The sequence below is a fragment of the Alligator mississippiensis genome, chromosome 1 (genome assembly GCF_030867095.1).
Source record: "Alligator mississippiensis isolate rAllMis1 chromosome 1, rAllMis1, whole genome shotgun sequence".
Lineage (NCBI taxonomy): Eukaryota > Metazoa > Chordata > Crocodylia > Alligatoridae > Alligator > Alligator mississippiensis.
This window is the reverse complement of record NC_081824.1, coordinates 114,950,227-114,965,017: the sequence shown is the minus strand read 5'-3', so window position 1 is coordinate 114,965,017 and position 14,791 is coordinate 114,950,227.

Below are 14,791 nucleotides of genomic sequence, written 5' to 3'. Positions count from 1 at the left end.
GGGGGAATTCAATCATCTAGACACCTCTGGGATGGCAATACAGCAGTGCCTGTGCAATCCAGGAAGTTTTTGAAAAGTGTTGGGTACAATTGTTGGAGAGGCCAACTAGAAGCCTAGCTCCTCTTAACTTGCTACTCACAAACAGGAAAGAATTGGTGAGGATCGTAAAAGTAGATTGCAACTTGGGCAGCAGTGACCATGAGTTGATTGAGTTCAGAGTCTTGAAGAAAACAAGAAAGGAAAGCAGTAGAATAAGGATCCTGGACTTCAGCCTTTGACTCCTTTAGGGACCTTATAGGCAGGTCCCCTGGGAGGCCAGTCTGAGGAGCAAAGATGTCCATGAGGCTGGTTGTATTTTAAAGAAATCTTACTGAGGGCATAGGAAAGAACCATTCTGATACATAGGAAGAAAAGCAAGTATGGCAACTACTACCAAGACCAGCTTGGCTTAGCAGGGAGCTCTTCAGTGACCTAAAACACAAAACGGAAGCTTACAAGAAGTGGAAACTTGGACAAATGCCTACAGAGAAGTATAAAGTATTACTAGGGCATGCAGGGATGTAATCAGAAAAGCCAACGTGCAATTAGAGTTGTGGCTAACAAGGGATGTGAAGGGTAACAAGAAGGGTTTCTACAAGTATGTCAGCAACAAGAGGAAGATCAGGGAAAGAGTGGGTCCCTTACTGAATGGGGTAGGCATGGCAACCTAGTGAGAGATGATGTGGAAAAGGCTGAAGCATTCAATGTCTTTTTCACATCAATCTTCACCGGCAAGGTCATCTTCCAGATTACTAAACCTGGCAACACAGTTTGGGGAGGAAGTGAGCAGCCAACAGTGGGGAGAGAACAGGTTAAGGACTATTTTAAAAAGTTTGGCATGTATAAATCCATGGGGTTAGATGGGATGCACCCAAGGGTCCTGAGGGAGTTGGCCAATGTGATTGCAGAGCTGCTGGCCATTATCTTTGAAAACTCTTGGCAGTCAGGAGAGGTCTGGGATGATTGGAAAAGGGGAAATATAGTACCAATTTTGAAGAAAGGGAAGACGGAGGACCTGGGGAAGTGCGGACCAGTTAACCTCACCTCAGTCCCTGGAGCAATCATGGATCAGGTCCTCAAGTAATCCATTTCTAAGCACCTTGGAGGAGAAGATGATTAGAAAAAATCAGCATGAATTCACCAAGGGCAAGTCATGCCTGACCAAACTGATTGCCCTTTATGATGAGATGACTGGCTCTGTGAATGTGGGGAGAGCAGTGGACATGATATATCTTGACTTTAGCAAGACTTTCAACATGGTCTCCTATAACAATCTCACAAGCAAGCTAAGGAAATACAGGTTGGATGAATGGACTGTAAGGTGGATAGAAAACTGGCTGGATTGTCATGCTCAAAGGATAGTAATCAATGGCTCTATGTCTACTTGGCAGCTGGTATTAAGTGGAGTGTCCCAGAGGTCAGTCCTGGGGGCCAGTTTTCTTCAATATCTTCATCAATGATCTGGAAGATGGGATGTTTCCAGATTACAGCAAACTGGGGAGAGTAGTAGATACTCTGGAGGATAGGCCTAGGATTCAGAGAGACCTAGAGAAACTGGAGGATTGGACCAAAAACAATCTCATGTGGTTCAATAAGGAGAAGTAAAAAGTTCTGCACTTAAGACAGAATAGTCCCATGCACTGGTATAGGCTGGGGACTGACTGGCTAAGCAGCAGTTCTGCACAAAAGGACCTGGGGGGTTACAGTGGACAATAAGATGAATATGAGCCAACAGTTTGCCCTTGTTGCAAAGAAGGCTAACAGCGTATTGGGCTGCATTGGTAGGAGGGTTGCCAGCTGATCAAGGGAAGTGATTCTTCCCCTCTGATGAGGCCACATCTGGAGTACTGTGTTGTTTTGGGCCTCCCACTACAAAAGAGATGTAGAAAAATTGCAGAGAAGGCAGCAAAGGACAATGAAAATGGTTAGGGTGCACATGAATTCTGAGGAGAAGCTGAGGGAACTGATCTTATTTTGTCTGGAGAAGAGAAGACTGAGGGGAGATTCAATAGCTGCCTTCAGCTACCTGGACAGTGATTCCAAAGAGGATGGAGCTAGACTGTTCTCAGTGGTGGCAAATGACAGAACAAGAAGCAATGGTCTCAAGTTGCAGCAAGGGAAGTTTAGGTTAGATATTAGGTAGAACTTTGGCACTAGGAGGGCAGTAAAACACTGGAAAAGGTGACCCAGATAGGCTGTAGAATCTCCATCCTTGGAGGTTTTTGAGACCTGGCTAGACAAAGCCTTGGCTGGAATGATATAGTTGGGGATGGTTCTGCTTTGAGTAGGGTGTTGGACTAGGTGGCCTCCTGAGGTTCCTTCCAGCCATAATTTTCTATTATTCTATTTTTCTAACTTGTTTCCATTAACTATATAAGGCCATGATGTGTGCAGCTCATAATAGAAACTTGGCACACTGATAACACAGACAAATGGTAAATAGCTTGCAGCAAGTATGCATAAACATACTCATTTCAGAAGGGAAAGTAATCCTGATGCTCTGAGAGGGGGTTTTCTGGGGGGGGGGGGGGGACAATTTTGTGAAGTCAAGCAGTCAAAAGAAGTGGTTTCCTCAGTTTCCCATGCTCTCTATTTTCCAATGCAGAATGGATGCTATAAACAGATTACCAGAAAAAATACTACCCTAAACTCTGTTTTTGTCGGAGATTTGGGCTTGCTTAGGGATATGCAAGGTTCAGTGTGATATCCTGCCTACAACATTTCCATTAGCAAAACAAATACCTGCCACAATGGCAAATATAGTACTACAACATTCAGTCTATTGAAAGATTAAGTTCTGTTTTGTCATTATACTGAGAGACTTCTCAAAAATACCTAAAGGCCTTGAGAATTGCTTTTTTTACCAGTTCTCTCTTCTTGTTAGTTGGCATTGTACTTCTCCACGAAGAAGTGCCCAATCCAGATCCAACATGTGATCCTTCTTCAGTCTGAGTGAATGGGGAAGTTTATATTATGGCTATTATTAAGCATAATAATTAAAGGCTATTATTATAATTAAAGGCTATTATTAAGCATAGTATTGTGCTTCATTTTGCTTTTTTATTTTCATTCAGTTATGGAGTATCTGAGGTCTCACTGAATTCCTTTGTACTGACAGAAGAATGGTTTTCTAGTTGAAGGAAAAGGGATGAGCTCATAAGTACACTTAACAAAGCTATGAAAAATAGCTTGAATAGAGCTGGCAGGATCCTTTTAGGCTGTATGGGCCTGCCATACATTCCTACTATTTTATTCCTTGTGAATTAATATGGACAGCATTGTACAGGTATAAGATAATTTGGCTCTCTCAATCATACAGACTCTTTGGAAGTGTAATTTTCCTCAGCTTAGTACATATATGTAAGAATATTTTACAGCCAGAAGCAATGGTTATGTATGTGTTTTATGGTCTTTTAATGTTAAAAAGCACAGTACATTTCTGACTCTCAGCTTCCTTGAGCTCTGGGTGCTGGTAATCTTATGTCACCGTAGATGAGATCATTAATACTGCCAGCAATCATGTTTGCAAACACGTTTCTTTAATGTTGGCTCATATATTTGGATGCATGAGCTACAGAATGGGTCATGATCATTGAAATACCTTAGGATTAAAATGTTTTACACTTGTCCCCCAGCTTTCACCTGATATGAAAAAAAATGAATCTTTTAAATTTTAAGTTGGCTAGGAAGAAAACATGAAAAATTCGTTGTGCAAAAGACCATTATAAAAGAGAATAGGCAAAGAGTTTCAAAGTGAATAAGAACTGTAAATAATGGGGTGAAAAAATAAAGAACTGAGGAAAGAGGAAAGGAAATAAAACTGGGGAAGGTGAGAATAGAGTTATTGCACACAGATTTTTGGCCAAATTATATGGTAGAACAGCTTCATTATCTTCAGAATGGTGAGATTGTCCAAATAGTTGTAAAATGGGATGGTAAAGTTTCAGAAGAAAGGTATTGGAATCTGTGATTGACACAATTATGCAAATAGCTTAAAGGGCCTTTGTACACACCACAAAATTGGCCTTTAAAGCAACTTAAATGCCCTTTTGCATCACTTTAATGGCATTGCTGTTTTTATGTTCGGTGGCATATTCTGCTTTACGTGACTTTGGTACGTAGCAAGATAAAACACCTCAGAGGTTTTTTAATTTGGTACCTAACAAACTGCAACAGTGCATGGGGTGCTGGAAGCCAACGTGCTCAGGGCTTGGTGGTCCCACGCAACTCGGGGCCTATGGGATCCCACAGCAGCCCATGCAGACAGGTTCTACTGAAGGAAATAAAAAAAGCAGTGAACCTAATCTTTTCTTTTCTTTTTTTTTTCCACCCTGCCAGCTTGCCTCAGCTGTGCAGGGGGGCCCACTGCTTCCCTCTGTGGTTGTGGGGGGCTGGTGCTTCCCTCCATGGCTGCGGTGCCTTCCAGGACTGGGTGCCAGTGGACTGGGTCCCTCCAGGACTCCAGGTTGGGTGCCAGTGGACAGGTGTTGCCTAGGGAGCCCCCACGCAGCTCAGAGACTGCTCATCCCACCAGCAGCTCCGTGCCCACCCACCCCACCACTGAAGAGGCAGACAAGAATTGGGCCCCCACCCTTGTGTACACATCACAGAGGTTTAATTCTCCCTAAAATTAAGCGGTGTTTTAAAAAACCCAATGTTTTAGTTTAGGGAGAACTAAACCAAGTTAAACCCCCATGGCATATACAGGCAGTCAAAGACATCTTTGTTTTACTGGACTTTACGATAGGATATTTGGTAACATGAAAGCACCAAGCCACTTCTGAACAGCACAAGAAGTTCTCAAGTCACTCCACAATAGGGAGCAGTTACTTTAAAGGGATTGGGGCATTAGATATATTTGAAGTGAAGATACCCAAGCTTCAGTTAAGGTTGGTACTATCTTAGAGAGAAGAGGTGAGGAATTAGAACCCGGGAAAAGAGAATCAATTGAATCCTAATGAAAGCTATCACTGGCAAATTTCTACTGGAACAACTGGCAATCCATGCACTGGATGATTCCATTCCATGCTGAAAAAAATGACTGCATTTTTGTAAGGTAAAAAATAGTATAAGGGAGGAGCAGTTATTTAATTTATTAACATCAGAAACCACACGCAAATGTTACAGCAGCAATATTTATAAAGAAGTTTGAAATGGAAGACTGAATGTTTTAATTATCTCTGACCTCAGTCCTCCAACATAAACAAGGACAAGTGAATGTAGGACTAACAAAAAAACACTTTTGTAGCTGAGGGAACTGATCTGTCACACTTCTTTCCAAATTTTGGATTATTTTGAATGGAAAGGCATCATTCATGGGAACTGAAAGAAATGAAAGCCTGTTCATTTTTTGCAGAGGCTGGAGGGGAAGACAACAAGGATCAGACAGACACAGGAATCTAACTGGCACTCTGCTGAGTCTTCTACTGCCAGGATATCTAATGCACTTCAGGATTAGGCATGATGAAATATAGTTTGCACCATCATAACTGGTTTGCTCTGGTCTGTTTCTTTCTCTCTCTTCCTTCTTTGTTTGATTTACCTACTGACTTTGCACAATGCATAAGGATTGTGTGGTCTACTGTGAATTGTTATTAAGATGTCCATTGTACATATACATATAAAATACACTGGGATGGGATACACAGGATATTTAGACTGAAAAGTGATGTTATCTAAACTCAGCTGAGCCTAGAGATGAGCTGTGCCCTAGAGTTCTTATAATCAAACTGTGAATCAAACCGTACATTTAATTGGTTATAGCTCTGGACTTATCATATGAATAAATGTATTGTACAATGTGCTTTTTCACCTATATCTTTATTTCAAATATTAAATACTATCAACAGTTTGAATAATTATTAACATTTAAAGACCTTCTGTAAACATTGAAATTATAATTTAGGTGGATCTCCCATGCATTAAACTCAAATAACTAATGTAATTTTTTTAAGGGAATGAAAGTATGACTCCAACCTCAAGATTTTGAGCACTCTTCACTCCCATTGCTTTAATCTTGCATATTTTTCTGACTGAAATAGCCCTGATCAAGTCAATAGGACAACTCAAGTGAATAGGCCAAACAGGATATTTGCCTTTGAACGTGGTTTTATTTTCATCCTCATCTACAGTATTTTAAAGCATATTTTTCATCCATACTATAGTCTTTAGTACTGCACATAGGTCATAAATCCTTGCTGAAGTCACTGCCAATGGTAGAAAAGTTTAGTAACACTCAAGAGCAAATGATCCATTATAAACATGTACAACAAGAACATCCTTATCTTTATCCAACTAGGATTTGAATACAAACCCTTCTATTCCAAGGTGCAAACTAGAAACCAAATTAAGGGTATTAAGAATTTTCTCCAAATAGCAGGTTATTCTGCCCTTATGTGTTGTGAGTTTTTTTTCTTTTATTTTCTCAGGTGTACCTGACACTGGCAACCAACAGAAGCAAGACACTGAACCAGAAGGATGACTGATTGTGTGCAGAACAGGTATTTCTAAATGTTTCTGAATGTTTTTAAGTTGGCCATTAATGTGAGTAGTGTGTGTACTGAGTAGTGCAAAGAGTTAATTATAACATGTTTCTATTATGCAATACGTAATTAAATATGTCATCTCTTTTTCTGTGCAAAGAGGCTTAAGATTAGATCAAAGATAGGTAAATCTGCTAATGGACTTAAAAAAGAAGGAAATCTGGACTTTAGTGCGCCTCAGTGTTTTCTGCAAGAAAGTAAACAGAATTTTAACATCTAATAAATAGGATTTTCGTCTTTATTTTATATTTGCTCTGATCATTCCACTTAATACATGAAAATATTTCCTAGAGCCAGCAACAAATAATGACATCAAAGAAGATGTGAGATTTTTCTCCCCCCCCCCCCCCCCACCCAAAAGTCTTTGATCTGTCTTTTGACTAAGGAAGTGTAGCATTCTTTCAAGTGTACTCAGCAGTATTTCTACCTTTTGCCCCTGTCAGATTAGAATAAGAGTATTAGAATAAGGGTCCATGAATAAGAATATTGAATCTCATGCTCCACAGGGGCAGCAGAGAGAAGCTTTTGTGTTGGAGCATAATGATGTTGTGATATTGCATTGTAGCCTCATAATAAAAGTGTGACAACATCATGATACAGTGTTGAAAAGTTCCAGGGCTGCAATGCCTCAGTGCCTGCCATTGCAAAATTGTAGGCATTCACAACTGTGGCTTTTAACCTCAAGGACAGTTGCATGTCAGTGTTCCTTACTGTCTGTGTATGTATATGCAGCATGCAAAGTGTTTTGACATCCCTCTTGAGGAAGGCGTTTTACAGTGTTTTCACAGCACCAGCTATTGGCTATATTTCAAGACAAAATTCTCAGAGTAGCGCTTAACCTAAAAAACCCTATGAAGTTTGAGTCCTGAAAATATTAGGGCACCTATACATGTGCATTGAGGCTGCTGTGACACACTGTAATTACAGTGCATCGGAGAAGACTTGATTAATTAAATCTGCCAGAGCATGGTAATTAGTGCACTCCAGCAGACTCCAGTGTCACATGTATCAGCATCCCCGGGCTGAAAAATGGTGGTGGGAGTGCTTTAACCAAGGCTTGTTTGATAAGCTTTAGTCAAAGCACCCCTGCCACCATTTTCCAGCGCGGGGATGTTGATACATGCGACGCTCCAAGTGCTTTAATTATAGTGGGTCTCAGAGCCACTCTAAGTAAAGTGCTCCCCCTCCCCCCACCTCCTGAAGCATGTGTATAAGTTCCTTTACAGACTATCTGTCTTCTTTGGTACCTGTTTCTCTTTGGAAATAATCTAATCAAATTATTTTACCTAATTCAATTATTGAATAATCCAATTTAATTCAAATCTAGAAATTAAGTCTGGAGTGCTAGGTGTAGGGATTCCTAATTCAGTAATTTGTATACTCACTGATGAGATGGAACCCACATTTGTTGATGTTTAAGGCATGTTGCAAAGGCTATCTGGTTACACAGTCTGCATGCGTGGGGATGCTCCATGCATGGGGTCTGCACAACAACTGGCTGGTTATGGGGATTTGAGCAGGGTGGTACTCAGTAGAAGTCACTTGCCACTGAGGGAATGGAGTGGGGAGCAGCCGTATAAACCCCCTCAGGTAGCGATCTTGCGTGGTGGGCTATAGGCCTCAATATCCTGCTACCACCCTGTCCTCCTATCCATGTGTATGGACCATGCTTGGTCACTTCCTGAGAAGGTGTGGGGTTTACTCTGCCGCTGTCACATCCACACAGTGCAGTGATGACCCCTATCTTCCCATGCAGCAGGTCCCACCTCAGCACCATCAGAATCACTGCTGGAACCAAGAGAAAAGGTGGGTGCTGTTTGGGACCCATGCTGAGACCAGGACTGGGAGTGGGTGCTCTTCAGCCCCGCATGCTAGAATCATAAAGAGGGATGGATGCTTCTTGGCTCTCCATGCTGAGACCAGGGGGACTGGTGGGTGGTCTCTGTCAGTGGCAGAGCCTCTGAGAAGCCACCAGAGGAAAGGAACTGGAACACCCTTGGCCCTGACATGGGAAATGTTAGAGGGATTGTGGTTATCCTAGTGCTGCCTGTGATGTGGACAGCATGGCATAGAGGTCCATGCCCAGCTTTTTGATCATCATGTTGTTGGAACTGTCCCCTGAGTCCTGGTTCTTGGTACCCTTGGCCCTGCTGCCCTGGAAGAGGTTGAGAGAGCTGAGATCCAACTTCAGCTGCACTGTACCTCCTGGTTCCCCTGTGTCCCCCAGGAGTTACTCCTATGCATCCAGTTCCCTGTCTCCTTGGGGCCCTCCTACATAACCTGCTGCTGGAGGCCTTCTGCCAGTGGCTGCAGCTACTCCGTGGTGGTGGCATAGGTGTGCAGGGTGACAACAGACACCCTGCAATTAAGAATGTGGGAGAGCTCCTCATAGAAGATCATGGTATGTTTCCTGCCTTTGAAGGTCTGGCTGGTGTCATGAGTTCACTTGAAGCTGGTCTTCATCCATTTTGTTTTGCCCCTGCACTGTGACCAGTTCCATTCATGGCCCCATGCTCTCATCTCTGCAGTGGTCTGCTCATACACCTTGTTGCAGTGCACACTATGGAGCTGCTCCTGGGTTTTTTCCTCACTGCAGATGATAATGAGATCTCTTATCTCCTCAACAGTTCTGTCCCAGGCTGTAGGTTACTGATTGAGATGGGCCAGCTCTGCCATGGTGTTTGGTGGTTCCCCTGGGGTCTGGGTGTCTGTGGGTGAGTCCAGATGTCATAGTGGGTGATGCTTTGGCTGAGAGGGTGTAGGTTGGGGTACATGGGTGTAGGTCTTGGTGCATGGTTTCCTCTCACTCCCAGCTGAGTCTGGGTGTTGTCACATGTATCTCCCACTCCAGAGTGACCAAAGCACAACTTTCCATGCACACACCCAAGCCCCAAACTTTCCAGGGCTATCCATCTGCTGGCCTCAGCATGGCAGGCCACCCACCATTCCCCAGCCCTGAACTTTTTACAGGCATCCACCTTCTGCCAGCAACTGTGCTAGCAGTGCTCACCCATGCCTCAAGTTAACATGGTTCAGGTATCTGCCCTCAGTGGCCCCCCAACCCCTGAATTTGGCAGGGTTATTTGTCTTCTGGCCCATTCCCATTTGTATCCCCACCCTGCTCAAGACCTGAAACACCAGGACTAGCTCCAGTATATGCTGGGGTCTAGATCTTTAGTTCTGGGGATCTGGATGTGTTTGAGTCTTGGCATCCTGGGTCTTTGGGTCTTGGCGATTTTTTGGTCTCTATGTTCAGGTCTGCATGTGAGTTTTGGGGTGCTTTGGGGTGGGTTTTTTGAAGGACTAAGGGCTCTGGCCTAGGGTCTCAAGTCCAAAGAAGGTCACGTGCAGGGGAAACAGCTACTTCAACCCCCCACATCTCCCTGCAGCCCGCAGTACAAGAAAGGGCTGGGGAGAAGGGCTGGGCTTTCCAGGCCCCAAGATGTCCAGGGGCCAGAGTTTTTTCCCTGTTCAGCTGTGCAGTCAAGCGCAGCCCATATGCCTGAGCATCTCCCTTATGGGGGGGGGGGCAGCAGGAGCAATGCACACTGGGACATCAGAGGTCAGCAGGGAAACTTGTATCTAGGCAACTATACAAACACTCACTAAACTAGTCTGTCCCCTAATCAGAATAGACTTAACCATCATCAAGCAAGATTTATATTTCTGCTGATACACCATTTTTAAATCAATCTATGTTATGATCACTTACAGGACTAGCATTTCTACCGATACAAATGTAATTCCTATATGCCCCCATTAGGAGCACCTTTTGGGTTTACCACCAATTTCCTCTATGACATTTGGTAAGTTACTTATATGTGCCTCAGTTTCAACAAGTATAGAATGTGGCTAGTATTTGAATATGAATCATAAATGTCTTGGACCACTCAATTAGTTAAAGTTTGTAAAAGCAATTTTAGTCTCCCAGACACAGTCTCTATAATTATTATGCTAATTATCATAGACATGTTGTGGGTGATTGCACCGTTACTTACCCATATTTTATAATAGTGTACTTCTAATAAAGCTTCAAGACAACTATTCCTCATTTAAAGGGAAGTTAGAGGAAAATGAGTCCTCCTAGCTACATATCAACCACAAAACGTCACAAACAAAGCAGTCATTCAACGATTTCTCAGTTTTAAGTGACAGGCTGAGTCTCTGATACTAATTTTACAGTTGCCAAGTTTGCACATGCTCATTACAGCCATTTAGAGAGGATTACAAGTAGCCTTGGTAGAAATCAAGAGCAGTAGTAAAAAAATATGGTCCTCCTGACAGGCACTTACGGGAAACGTAAGACCCGTATCTGGGAAACACGAGATATTTCGTTACTATTCCACTGCACTGGAATGTCACTAGTGCTACCGAAGAGAAAGAGCCCTCTGTGTTTTACCTTTCTCCTGGGGTTAAACAACATGTTGCCTCACTGAAGGATATCAAAGACATGAGAGGATATCTTATTAGGGCTAAGTTGCCAAGGCAGGAGGGAACTGCAGAAATCTGTGGCTTTGGATTCCAGCAAAATAACAAGCTTCTCCTGATTTTCTGCACTGCTTTCCTTCTTATGGATGTTTTGGTAGCTGCTCAGTCTCAGCTTGGTGTCAGCTCAAAGGAAAAGTGCCAAACAAATAAAGTGTGTTGATACGAATAGCTAATAAAAGTCAAATGAATGGGATTGGCCAGGATCATCAAAAATACCAGTGACACAGATGCTGTAACAAACAATGGCATATTCTAGAATACTAACTAGTCTGGGACTTTGTCAGCATTTATTCCATTTACCGTTTTGTTTTGTGTATCCACGGCCACCTTTAATTGCTGTGACACACTTCCGTCAAAGTAACAGATGTTTGTTTGTGTTAGATGAAATCAAATAAAACTGAGCTCCAGACCTGGATGTTTTTTCAAGGAGTTTTTTCTTCCTCTTCTGTTATATCTTTGATGCCTACCCCTGACCACCCACCACCCATCTGTCACCACACCCTTCTTGTAATAGCCTCCAAATGAAACTATCTTCCCTAAGACCAAAGAGGAGGTTGCGGTTGCCACAGATGACTGCCTACTGCTAGGCACTGCTTACTTGTGGTGTTTATTTCAATTTCTCCTAGCTACAGTGGCTGAAATTGGAGGGGTCAATCCACAGTTTGAACTGGCATATTTTTAAAGTCTTTTCTATTATGAAATATTTATGAGAGGAAATGGGGTTGGACATTCCTACAGCCAGTCCAGTCTAAGAACGCTATGTGCCTCCGTCATTGAACATGTAAATGTAGTTATTTAATGGAAGACACACATACCTCATTCCTTTGCATTTGAAGTGAGCTGTCAGAGGAATGTAAACTTTTATTTGAAGCAAGCCCTCAGGTAAAGGATTACCATAGGCCGCACAAGGAAATTCCAGCATACCCACCAAAATTTATACTGTGGGGAGAGCTATGAATAGAAAGTTTGTACGATGTTATGAATATGGATAAAATACATCACTCATGGCCTGGCTACGGCATGCAAATTCAAAAACACATATTTTGGATCGCATCATATTTTCAAAAATATATTTAAAAGAAAATAAACATGGATTTTATGTGTTCACTTATTGTCTGAAGTACCTTCAGAGAAAAGAGACATCAACACGTTTCTTTCCAGTTCAATCCATTTCCTCGATTCTCTCCAGAACAGCCTCTGTAGGCTTTGGAAGGCGTGGGGGGTAGAAATACTGAAAATTAAGTCTCTAGGCCCCTTTGTTTTCCAAGCTGGTGGCCATTTATAAGTAGCTGGCCACCTGCATGTCATGGGCAAACTGCACTCAGAGGATAGATTTGAAATTTTTGAAGGTGTAACCATTATTTTCAATTGCGTTAAAAATCAGCCATTTCATGACCATGACAGTCCTTAACTTTGCAATTAAATGTAATTAGATTCATAGATTGTTAGGGGCTGGAAGGGACCTCTAAGATCATCGAGTCCACCGCCCTGCACCAGGCAGAAAGACAGGTGGAGTCAAGTGACCTCAGCAAGATGACTATCCTGTCTCCTCTTGAAAAATTAGCACCTTTGATTGTACCAGCCAGTAAATTGTTACTGCTGTTTCAGTGTGCTCTGTGTTGGATGCCTTTGGATGGGAGTGAAAGGTCTGAATGGCCTGTTAAAGAGAGGTGAGAAATCTTGTATCCACAAGTTTTCTAGCTTAGTTTTGCAAACTCATGCATTTTGAATAATTTAGCTTTCACAAATGTCTGAATATATTGGACGCATCTTCACTAGAGTCAGCCTCCTGAGTTAACCTAGCCCAGCTGGAGCATTCATAATGGCAACCCCCTATCAAGACCAGCTGTATCTAGCTACAGTAGCTCTTGCTTTAGGATGGATTTTTGGTAGATTTAAACCAGGCCACTCCATAAATTCATGCTTGTGGTATCTTCCTCTGTCTCTGCTCTGCTCTGCAATCTAGCTCTTGTCTGTGGCACTAACGTGAACAATACTTCATGTAAGTCACTTCCAAGGATAGCTAGCATTCTTTTGAGCAGACAGTTCACTGAGGGTGCTCAGTAGTGAAAGTTTTTACTAAAAATGTTGTTAAGAATACAGCCCCAGATCCTTAAAGCTACTTAGGCACTTCAGTATCTTTATACAGAGCTCAGCCATCTATCACTGGTTCCAGCCTGCGGAGGTCTTATCTAGCTCAGGCCACATGGGGGACTGGAGGCACAAAACTGCATCAAGCTACCCATCCCCTTCATAATGACCCCTCAGCAGCTGTTTCTTGCTGCTCTCTTACCTATGCCTACCCTCACTGCAGAATTTTCTCCTCTCCATCACTGTTGGGGACAGGGGTGAGTGGCCAGGTAAACACAAATGGCTTGGGTGCTTTCAGGAGCAGAGATTTGTGTCCTGTCGTGGAGACCAGGTTGGAAGCAGTGGCCTGCAGCAGCATTGCGGGGTTGTGTTTTCAGTGGGAGTTAAGCATCTAAATATCTTTGAGGAATTGGGTCTCTGTCATGAAAAAAGTGATTAGTAGAGTAACTTTCTTGGATGGAGTATTGTCGAAACAACAGGAGAACGGGGTTGGAATACTGAGCCAGGATAGGTGGGATACAGCTCAGCTGGAGTTGTGGAGTAGAGCTGAAGGACTAACAGTACCTTGGCTTAATTAGTCTGAGTTCTCCAGTAAAATAAGAAAATTGCCAGCCCAAGCTGAAGGAAAACCAGAGCCAAAACTCTTCTTCTAGACTTATAGGTACCCTTGAGTTCTGGGTACTTTTCTTGTGTGGATAGGTGGGGGCTGATTCTATAGTGAAAACGTACCCTTTGAGATATGGTTGCCCAGCTTGCATTTTCAGTTTTGATCATCTTACATTGCAGTGTTATTCTGACACAGTGTTTTGAAGCTCTATACTGTCTAACTATAATAATAATAGAAGTTTGCACTTAACGTTAGCTAGCATCAAAATTATACTATCTTGACCCTTAGTATAGGTAGGCAATCATTTCATAAGGCTCCAGACCTGAGCCAGTATCATAAGGCAGTATCATAAGGCAGTATCATAAGGCAGTAAAGGGAGATGATTTAAAATATGTAGTGTAATAGTTGAGGCATACAATAGTTTGAGATCCTTCAGCATGTTCACAGAAGGCATATAAATTATACAATATTCCTAGTAGCAAGGTATCACCACTATTACACAGATAAGGTGACTTGCCTGACTTTTCGTAAAGGATGTGTCTGAAGTGACACAAACAGAAACTGGACATTAATAATCTAAGGTACAGACAATGCTTAAAGCAATATGCCATTTTTTTCCTTTCTATGAAGCTGGTGTTTCAAAGTGAGATGGATTTTTAAATGTATGCCTAATGAAATACCTAATCCTGCACCATGGCATTCATATTGATAATAAAGTGCATAATTAAGGATCATGCTAAGTACCAAAAAGTGGAATCTGGTCATCTGAAACAGTCACAAACATTTGACAACTGAGCAATTTCATGTTGTCCCTGGAATTCACACATTTGCAAGGCAGGAGGAAGAGCACTGAACAAAGTAATCTGGCAAACCACGGACACTCCTTTCCCATTGTCCAAAAACTATTCTAGTAAAAAAAGAAAAAGCATAAAAAAAGGAATTAATAGCATATCCTTAAGAGATCCACAGCCTGCTGGCAAAATGATATGGAGAAGATAAATTATTTTGAACTTGAATTTAGGTC